This window comes from Orycteropus afer, unplaced genomic scaffold, assembly GCF_000298275.1.
Source record: "Orycteropus afer afer isolate SDZICR_OR568_19922 unplaced genomic scaffold, OryAfe1.0 scaffold00096, whole genome shotgun sequence".
Lineage (NCBI taxonomy): Eukaryota > Metazoa > Chordata > Mammalia > Tubulidentata > Orycteropodidae > Orycteropus > Orycteropus afer.
The window spans coordinates 8,463,074-8,471,238 of NW_006921683.1; the positions used below are offsets into that span (position 1 = coordinate 8,463,074).

Consider the following 8,165-nt stretch of genomic DNA (forward strand, 5'->3'; position numbering starts at 1 on the left):
ATCTTTATGGGAGGAGCCCTGGTGGTGTTTTGGAAAAAGAATATGGTAGTAGGCTTCTGTAAAGATTCCAGTCTTGGAAACCCTGTGGAGAAGATCTACAGCAATGGGATAACAAGTCTTTTATCACATGGAGCCACTAGTGGGTTCAAATCTTCAACATTTCTGTTAGCAGCTGAACTCTTAACCACTGCACCACCAGTGCTCCTTATATAGGTATAGATACGTCTGTAGATATAGATCACAATATGCAGTAAAACATGCAAGATCTGGCAACTGTGTAAATTGGATACTTGTCAGAGAAGGAAAACTCAAATATTTTCCACTATTAGAAAGCATAAAAAAGTGGTAAGACTGCATCCTGTCAAAGGTGGAAAATTTAAGAGATCTGGAAAAGCAAGGCAGTCCTGCCAAGTTCTGGCTCTTAACAGGTTTCAGTTTATTAACATTATGTAGTCTACAAAAGGAGAGTAATGGAATGATTAAGTGGTAAATCCTCTATGATGTTGCTGCTATGGAACTTTTATCAGTGTGACTGAGAAAGTATAATGAAACTTACGTTTCTGCTCAATGAAACAAACTTCTTACGACTCAGATCTCATCAAGAAGTCATATTTAAGCCAAACAAAAAATAGAGGAACACCAGAAACAAGTAGGAAAATGTGTTCAAATTAAAAATCAGTTTTAAAAAGAGCTTTACTCCCACAGTTCCACTGTTAATATATAAAATGAGGTACCAACAGTTTCCTGAGTATAATGAAGGCAGAAAATGTGCAAATTTGCATTTATGTGTTTTTCTATATATGTATGTATATATTAAAAAAAAAAAAAAAAAAAAAAAAACTCACTGCCATCAAGTCAGATGACTCACAGCGACCCCTCCTTGGGTTTCCAAGGCAGAATCCCTACAGAAGTAGATCGCCCAACCTTCCTTCCAAGGAGTGGCTGGTGGGTTTGAACTGCCAGCCTTCTGGTAAGCAGTCAAATGCCTTAGGCACTATGCCACCAGAGCTCCTGTATGTTTTATACATATACACATATATTTATACACACACAAACACATGTATATCTATACATACATGCATACACACACATTTTCGTGTGTACAAATGTGTGTGCATTCATTGAGAGAACATGATAAATGCAAAAAATTGAAGAAAATACTCCAAAATATGAACTCAAGTATTTTCATATATTTAAAAACTGAATGTTTTTCTTTTATAATCAGACAAAAGTAAAGGCAACATAAAAATATATACATACATTGATGAAACAAATCTCAGAGAATTGATCATAAAAGGAAAAAACCTTCAAAAACTAAATATTCAAGCAAATTATGAGACATCTAAATGATAAACTACTATGTAATTTTTAAGACATGGTTTTTAAAGAGAATTAAAGGATATTTAATAATATACATTATTAGAAAATGATCGTAATATGTAATAAGCAAAAAGTAAGACAAAACTATTTTGAAAAATACATATATTAAAAAATTTAAAAGTGCAGCATTTGTAGTGTTAAAGTTCTATGAGGTTTTAGGTTTTCTTGTTTATCTCTCTATATTCCTAATTTTTCTACTGAAAGAAAAACACTGCCATCAGTTGATTCCGATGCATAGAGACCCCACTGAATTTCCAATGCTGTAAATCTTTATGGAAGTAGATTGCCATGTCTTTCTCTCACAGAGCAGCTGACGGGTTTGAACTATTGACCTTCTGGTTAACAGCTAAATGTTTTACCCACTGCTCTACCAAACCAAAAAAAAGCAAACTCACTGCCATAGAGTTGATTTTGACTGATAGCGACTTCTTTGGGTTTCTGAGGTGGTAAATTTTTATGGAATTAGGTTGCCTAGTCTTCCTTCCATGGAGTTGCTGGTGGGTTTGAATCACCAACTTTCTGGTTAAAAGTCAAATGCCTTAGGCATTATGCCACCAGAACTCTTACTGCTCCACCAGATCTCTTTAAATTTTCTACAGGGGATAAAAATTACTTTTGTAATGAAAATCCTGATTGTTTTAATAGCAAACTTTAAGTAACTACAAATGCAGAGTAAGACCTTTCAACAACAGCAGGAAGGGCTAGAATGACAGGATAAAATCATCCTGCTCATATTTGTTGAGTGACAAGAATGTTATGGAGTGGCTGAGTGGTGCAAATGGTTTACACTCCTGGCTACTAACTGAAAGGTTGGAAATTAAAGTTCACCCAAAACCACCTTGGAAGAAAGGCCTGATAATCTACTATCAAAAAATAAGCCAATCTAAAATCCTATGGAACACAATTCTATTTGACAGACATTTGGGTCTCCATGAGCTGGAGGCAACTGTATAGTTACTGGTACTGGTAAAAATCATGTAGGTTAAAAAAGAGAGAGAGAGAGGAAAAAATATACTCCGCTTTAAAATAAGATCAATATTAAATGCTTTCATAATTTAAGTAGTATGATCCAATGTAAGCCAAATTGCATCATGAAAATAAAAATTAAAAACAACAAAAAGGAATGTTGTGGGTTATGCATAAAAGAATCAGCCCCACCTGAAAAAAGAGGAAACAATCATACGAGATCTCAGTTGGGTCCAGAAAATATTTTCTCATTAGCACTGTCCAGTAGAAGTTTTTGGGATGATGGAAATGTGCTTTGCCGGTGATGACTAATACCACAGCTACTAGCCACATATAGGAGCTCTGGTAGCATAGTGCCTAAGGCACTTGACTGCTAACCAGAAGGCTGGCGGTTCAAACCCACCAGCCACTCTTCAGAAGGGAGGTTGGGTAATCTACTTCCGTAGTGATACTGCCTCAGAAACCCAAGGAGGGGTCGCTATGAGTCGGGGCCGACTCGATGGCACACAACAACAGCAACAGCCACATATAGCGATATATATATATTTGAAATGTAAACAGTGCTTTAGAAAAAATGAATTTTTAATTAAATTTGAATAGCCATATATAGCTAATGACTTCTCTATGACAGCACAGGTTTACTTGGCCATGTATAAGGGTTGTCACTAGTGGAAAAGAAAAATATATATTATAATGTGTTGTATATATATCTTTAAGTTAATTGTATACATAAAAAGAAAAAAATTCCAATGGGCAGAGCTATTCTTGTTATTTCCCTCATGACAATGCTGATCTTCCTGATCTACATCATGCGCCAAGGATGGGCCACTATTTCACTTTTAATTACAAAGGCAGACAGACATCTGTTACTACACTGGGTCCTGACTTTCATTCCAGGTAAGCAAACATCAAGTGGTTAGTTTTCTCTTAATTCCCAAATACCACATATGTATGTATCCCTTTCTTTTTGGGAGGAGGGGTCAGTGTGGAGAAGAAAATGGATTTCATTGAAATTTTGTTATTAAAATAATATATAAACTAAAAATAAACAATATATTACTTTCTCCCAGGAAAGATCAGCCCTCACTGTGGCAAAAAGCTCTGACATTCCTTAAAGTTTTGTTGCATCTTTTGTATGGTGTACATGCTAATGTAGCTTCTTTTGGAAGCATACACACAAATATCCATTTGAGGGGAGTGACTATAAAATGCACTTATATTCATCTTTTTTTGCATTAATTAAATATTTAATTGATGTCCATTAAGGCTAGCATATTGGTTTTATTTCAAATTTATGACATGCTTGTATTTATTATTATTATTTTTTTATTTAAAAGCTTGTTTTACATTCAACATAAAGCATATATTTAGTTTCATTCCCCATTCGCCATGTCCAACCCTAACCCAGTCTCCTCCCCTCCCTACCCTGTGCCCCTCCCCCTGTGCCCCTCATAATTATGCACTCCTATTGGTCCTGCATTTCCTCAGTTTAAATGTTGGTCCTTTGGTGTCCCATGTTCCATTGCTCTAAGGGATGTATTGCCATAGAGTATAACAAACAAAAAAACAAAAACATGTAGATGTGTCATCCTGAGTTGAGTGGTCTGTGTGTACATCTTGTTAACCATTGGGCTGAGAACCCACCCCTGGGGTTGAGATTTATTCCAGGCTCAGAATGTATTTCAGGGCCATAGTATTGGGAGTCTCACCAGATTTCATCTGACCAGTAATTCTGGTCATTATTGAGTTTTTTGGAATTTTGTTCCATGTTTTCCCTCCCACTCTATCCAGGATCTCCAGATTTGATCCTTTCCTGAGTGGTTGGCATTGGTAGCTGGGCACCATCTAGTTCTTCTGGTCTCGAGGTCCATCATGTCCTAGGGCTTCTAAATGCAACCCCCCTTTTTTTTCATTCTTCTTCACTTCCAATGCTAGGAGACCGTTAGCTGCATCTTAGATGGCCACCTGAAAGCTTTTAAGACCCCAGTTGCTACTTGCCAATGTAGGATGTGGAAGAACGCTTTTATGAATTTTGTCGTGCCAATTGAATCTGGTGTCCCCCAGTACTATGGTCCTGAGGCAGTAGATCTATTGGATCTCTCTCCCATAGTGTCTGGGTGTCTGTGAGGGATTACCCTGTGTCTGTCTTCTATTTTCCTATAAGGACTGCGGGTATTTGGTATCACTGGTGTCTGTGTAAGATTAGCCTCAGCTGAATCTATCCTTGGTCTAGAGTATATTTATGTTCACTGACCCCATATGATCATCTCAGATGTTTATCTGTATATTCTAGCATTTGGTGTTAATGGCAATGCGGCATTGTGGGCACATTGGTTGGTATTAGCATCTATCGTCTATCTCTTATGTGCACAATTCGGTGTCCTCCCATTTTCTAATGTTATCATGGTGGTCATATATCCCTCCCATAAATTCCTGCCCCTACCCAAGTCAGCATGTAGGCCCCAACTAGCCTGAAATTAATCTTTCTCCTTCCCTCCCCATCCCAGTAACCTACTAGGTGAGTTCCCTTTCCCAAGAAAACTCTTCTCTGTCTTTTTACAACAATGGGTGCATATAGTACTTGGCCTTCTGCGATTAACTTATTTCACTCAACATAATGTCCTCCAGGTTCACCCACATTGTGAGGTGATTTGCATATCCCTCATTGTTCTTTAATGTGGTATAGTATTCCATTGTGTGGATATACCATAATTTGGTTATCCACTCATCCGTTGATGGGCATTTAGGTTGTTTCCATCTCTTTGCTATGATGAATTGTATTCATCTTTAATTTTGGAGTAAATTTCACTGTTTAGAGTCACATCTTGGGTATTTTTATTAAAATGTATGCTTATCATCTATATAGCAATTATTCTCGCTCTCCTTATCTTTGTCTATTTCTCTATCTGAACCTCTGTTTCTCTCTAATTGCCAAGAGACAATAAGCAATACATACCAAAATTTCAGAAAACCTGTCCTATGACAGATTTTAGAGAGTATGTTTCTTCTATTTTGGATTGGTTTTAGAAATGAAACTCCTCTTTTGCTGAGATTTGGGCAAAGAAAATCTGGACAAATGTATGCACTTTGGCTAAAACCAAATAATGATTAATAGCTAACCAAGTTGCACAATGTAGATTAGTTTAGTTTAGCCTATAGAAGAAGAAAATGCATATATAGACATAAAAATACTTTAGAAAATATTGAGTAAAATACAATTTAGATTATTTTCCATTTCAGTGTGCAATGCACATTATTTAAAATATTTCCCATATTGCTAAAGACACTGACATCATAAATGATGCAAAATTATTTGTGTGCCTACTATTAAAGATTACCAGTTCAGAGTGCACAAGAGTCAAAGACCATGCATGAGCTGCTACAATGAGTCATACAACTATGTTATGAATCTTAAAACTTAGAATGCACACCTTAAAATCAATTTGAAGTTTCCAAGGAAACCAATGAAGACATATCAAGACAAGAATATCATACAACTATGTTGTGAATCTTGAAACTTAGAATGCGCAGCTTAAAATCAATTTGAAGTTTCCAAGGAAACCAATGAAGACATTTCAAGACAAGAATATTACTATTTGCAAATGAAAATCCACTTAAGACCATTGCCTCAGTGTTATGTGCTAATTGGCGCTTGTCATATATTTTTTTAGAAAGCCAGAAAAGACTTATGAATCCAGCAAAACCATGACAGTAACCCTCATTTTCTGTCTGTCTGCTATGTTAACATGATACACGTCAATTATAATGAAGAATATGTAGAAAGTCTTTTGTTACATATTAAGTTTTAGCAATACTTTGAACAAAGGGAATAAAAGAATTACACAGAAACCTGTGGAGGTGGGCAGAAAAAAGGAAGGGAAGAAACTACACCTACTCCTCACTTATTGGCCATCTTGTTATCTGACATTTCACATTTACAACAATACAGGCATACCTCATTTTATTGTGCTTCACAGACACTGCATTTTCCACCAATTCAAGGTTTGTGGCAACCCTTTTTCTACAAGTCTATTGGTGCCGTTTTCTGGCAGCATGTGTTCATTTTGTGTCTGTGTGTCACATTTTGTAATTTTCACAATATTTCAACCTTTTTCATAATGCTATTGTAAACTTAATACACTACAATATAGTATAAGCATAATGTTTATAAACATTATGGGAAAAATGTGTGTGACTTGCTACTGCAGTATTTGCTTTATTGCAGTGCTCTGAAACCAAATTTGCAACATCTCCAAGGCATGCCTGCAGTAAAATAATCTATTTTGCACATTAACAACATACATCTGGCAGTAATGGCTGCTGAGGTCCAAGGTGAGAAAGAATATCACTGGCTGTGATGGTTAAGGTTATGGGTCAACTTGGCTGAGCCATGAGTCTCCATGGTTTGGCAGGTATGTAATCATGTAATTTGGCAGTTGTGTAAAGATCTGATTGGGCAGTTAGGTAATGATGAAATTTGAGAGTTATGCAATGATATAATAATATAATGATGTACTTATCCTCCATTGCGTAATCTGATGTGGTCACTCTTCAGTTCACATAATGCCAATTTTTGCATAATGTCTTTGGACACTAGCCACATTGATTTGATATGCCATTTTACAGATGACAAAATTGAGGCAATAAAAAGCTAAGTCATGAACACAAAGTCACAGCTATCACACAATTTGTCTGATTCTGAAACTTATACTGTTTCTCAGTGCATCATGCTAAAAGGGTAGCAAAATGTAATGCGTTCAGGGTACTTGGTGGAAATGCTGGGCTGTGTGGAGTTCGTGTCTGGACGTTTTCGACAAATAGTCAGAGGTTAGAGAAAGGTCATGCTAGTGGCATGTTAAAGGATAAAGTTCATTTTGGGACACTGCCTGTTCCTTCTACTTGACTGTAAGCTGACATGGACCAGAAGTTTTAGCTCACCTTTACTCATGACATTGCATGATCACATGGCTTTGTTCAGCCCTAGATGTTCAGTCTTATAAGAACCATCATGACATGCAAACTCAACTGACAAACATCGACAACTAATAGACCAAAAATGAGAGGCAAACCTGGTAGTGCCTCCATTGGTTTTAGCAAAAGTGTAAGTTTTTACCTCTTTGACTCTTTGTTTTTTCATTTGGAAAATGTGGCTAATAGTTTAAAGATAGTGATTGTTTAGTTTACCAAGTCAGATTAACTTGACATTTGTGTTCCTAGTGGCTTTACCTCTTGCCTACTTTTGAACAGTCATTCCTATTTTGCCAATTACATTTTAAATAATAGTATACCTGAACTTTGAATAACAGTTTATACCACATTTTTACATACATTATCTGATTTAATCTCTAATAGTATATCTAGCATAGTGCCTAAGGCACTTGACTGCTAACTAGAAGGCTGGCGGTTCAAACCCACCAGCCACTCCTCGGAAGGAAAATGAGGCAACCTACTTCTGTAGTGATGCTGTTGTGGTTGTTGTTAAGTGCCGTCGAGTCATTTCTGACTCACAGTGACCCCATGCACAGCAGAACGAAACACTGCCCGATCCCGCGCCAGCCCCACAATCCCTGCTATATTGAGCCCATTATCGCAGCCACCGTGTCAATCCATCTCATTGAAGACCTCCCCCTCTTTCGTCGACCCTCCACCCTACAAAGCATGGTCCCTTGGGAATGGTCCCTTCTGACAACATGACTAAAATAGGTGAGATGAAGTCTGGCCATCCTTGCTTCCAAGGAGCATTCTGACTGCACTTCCTCCAGGACAGATCTGTTAGTTCTTTTAGCAGTCCATGGTACTTTCAGCATTCTTCGCCAGCA

The 8,165-nt window shown here is 37.1% G+C and overlaps 1 protein-coding gene across 1 annotated transcript in view; it reads right to left on the reverse strand.

The window, feature by feature from the left end:
• The window catches only part of RGS7 (regulator of G protein signaling 7), a 566,544-nt gene that overhangs the window by 260,261 nt on the left and 298,118 nt on the right, over positions 1–8,165 (reverse strand). The window lies entirely within an intron of this gene.